Source organism: Salvelinus sp. IW2-2015, unplaced genomic scaffold (assembly GCF_002910315.2).
Source record: "Salvelinus sp. IW2-2015 unplaced genomic scaffold, ASM291031v2 Un_scaffold1790, whole genome shotgun sequence".
NCBI lineage: Eukaryota > Metazoa > Chordata > Actinopteri > Salmoniformes > Salmonidae > Salvelinus > Salvelinus sp. IW2-2015.
In genome coordinates this window covers 116,493-118,763 of record NW_019943164.1, presented here as the reverse complement: position 1 = coordinate 118,763, position 2,271 = coordinate 116,493, and the positions used below count along the sequence as shown (strand labels likewise).

General features: G+C 48.0%; 1 long non-coding RNA gene across 1 annotated transcript; it reads left to right on the top strand.

Moving 5' to 3' along the window:
• Nucleotides 1-38: 38 nt before the first annotated feature.
• Nucleotides 39-567, top strand: LOC139024693 (uncharacterized). The gene is made up of 4 exons (XR_011476026.1): nucleotides 39-122; nucleotides 166-233; nucleotides 326-373; nucleotides 490-567. It is a non-coding gene; the product is annotated as an uncharacterized lncRNA (long non-coding RNA).
• Nucleotides 568-2,271: the final 1,704 nt, after the last annotated feature.

Below are 2,271 nucleotides of genomic sequence, written 5' to 3'. Positions count from 1 at the left end.
GGGGTAAGTTATTTGTGACAGGGTAGCGGGTAAGTTATTGTTACAGGGTAGGGTCAGTTATTGTGACAGGGTAGTGGACAGTTATTGTGACAGGGTAGGGTCCAGTTATTGTGACAGGGTAGGTCCAGTGCCAGGGTAGGGTCCAGTTATTGTGTGACAGGGTAGGGTGCAGTTATTGTGACAGGGTAGGGGTAAGTTATTGTGACAGGGTAGGGGACAGTTATTGTGACAGGGTAGGGGCAGTTATTGTGACAAGGGTAGGGGCAGTTATTGTGACAGGTAGGGGCAGTTATTGTGACAGGGTAGTGGACAGTTATTGTGACAGGGTGGGTCCAGTTATTGTGACAGGGTAGGGTCCAGTTATTGTGACAGGGTAGGGACAGTTATTGTGACAGGGTAGGGGTATAGTTATTGTGACAGGGTAGGGGAAAGTTATTGTGACAGGTAGGTGGCCAGTATTGAAGGGTAGGGGACAGTTTATTGTGACAGGTAGGGGCCAGTTATTGTGACAGGGTAGGGAACAGTTATTGTGACAGGGTAGGGACAGTTATTGTGACAGGGTAGGGGCAGTTATTGTGACAGGGTAGGGAACAGTTATTGTGACAGGGTAGGGGCCAGTTATTGTGAAGGGTAGGAACATTATTGTGACAGGCGTAGTGGGTCCAGTTATTTGAACGGGTAGGGGCAGCTTTGTTGACAGGGTAGGGAACAGTTATTGTGGACAGGGTAGGGGAACTAGTTTATTGTGACAGGTAGGGTCAGTTATTGTGAAGGGTAGGGGCCTAGTTATTGTGACAGGGTAGGGGACAGTTATTGTGAGACAGGGTAGGGAACAGTTATTGTGACAGGGTGGGAACAGTTATTGTGACAGGGTAGGGAAACAGTTATTGTGACAGGGTAGGGGCCAGTGTGCTCATCCGGTGGACCTAATTCATGTTACATTAAATGTTCTCTCTTATATATCTTTTACTCAGCTGGATTAGCTATCTGGTTACACATTAGTGGCTATTTATTTTAGACACAACTTGCTAAGAAAACTACCAACTAGCTGTTTGCAGACAGAAAGATACACAACTAATAGTGGATTTATATGAAGAGGCAGGTGAAATCAGCATCGGTGTCACCAACATCCACAGCATTGACCATGTGACCCTGCATATTGTCCCTGCGAGTGGTTGTTGTTACTCAGAGAGTAAACTGAAAAGGTCTCCCATCAGCACCAGTAGAGAGTAAAACCCCAAAACGGTCTCCCATCAGCACACCAGTAGAGAGTAAACCCAAACCGGTCCTCCCATCAGCACCAGTAGAGAGTAAAACCAACCGGTCTCCATCACGCACCAGTAGAGAGTAAACCCAACCGTCTCCCATCAGCACCAGTAGAGTAAAACCAAACCGGTCTCCCATCAGCACCAGTAAGAGTAAACCCAAACCGGTCTACATCAGCACCAGTAGAGAGTAAAACTGAAAAACCGGTCTCCCATCAGCACCAGTAAGAGTAAAACCCAAAACCGGTCTCCCATCAGCACCAGTAGAGAGTAAAACCCAAACCGGTCTCCCATCAGCACCAGTAGAGAGTAAAACCCAAACCGGTTCTCCATCAGCACCAGTAAGAGAGTAAAACCCAAACGGTCTCCATCAGCACCAGTAGAGATAAAACCCAACCGGTCTCCCATCAGCACCAGTAGAGAGTAAAACCCAAACCGGTCTACCATCAGCACAGTAGAGATGTAAAACTGAAACCGGTCTCCCATCAGCACCAGTAGAGAGTAAAACCCAAACCGGTCTCCAATCAGCACCAGTAGAGGAGTAAAACCAAACCGGTCTCCCATCAGCACCAGTAGAGAGTAAAACCCAAACCGGTCTCCCATCAGCACCAGTAGAGAGTAAAACCAAACCGTGTCTCCCATCAGCACCAGTAGAGAGTAAACCCAAACCGGTCTCCCATCAGCTACCAGTCGAGTAAAACCCAAACGGTCTCCCATCAGCACCAGTGAGAAAACCCAAACCGGTCTCCCATCAGCACCAGTAGAGTAAAACCCAAACCGGTCTCCATCAGCACCAGTAGAGAATAAAACCCAAACCGGTCTCCCATCACCAGTAGAGAATAAAACCCAAACCGGTCTCCCATCAGCACCAGTAGAGAGTAAAACCCAAACCGGTCTCCCATCAGCACCAGTAGAGAGTAAAACCCAAACCGGTCTCCCATCAGCACCAGTAGAGAAATAAACCCAAACCGGTCTCCCATCAGCACCAGTAAGAGATATAAACCCA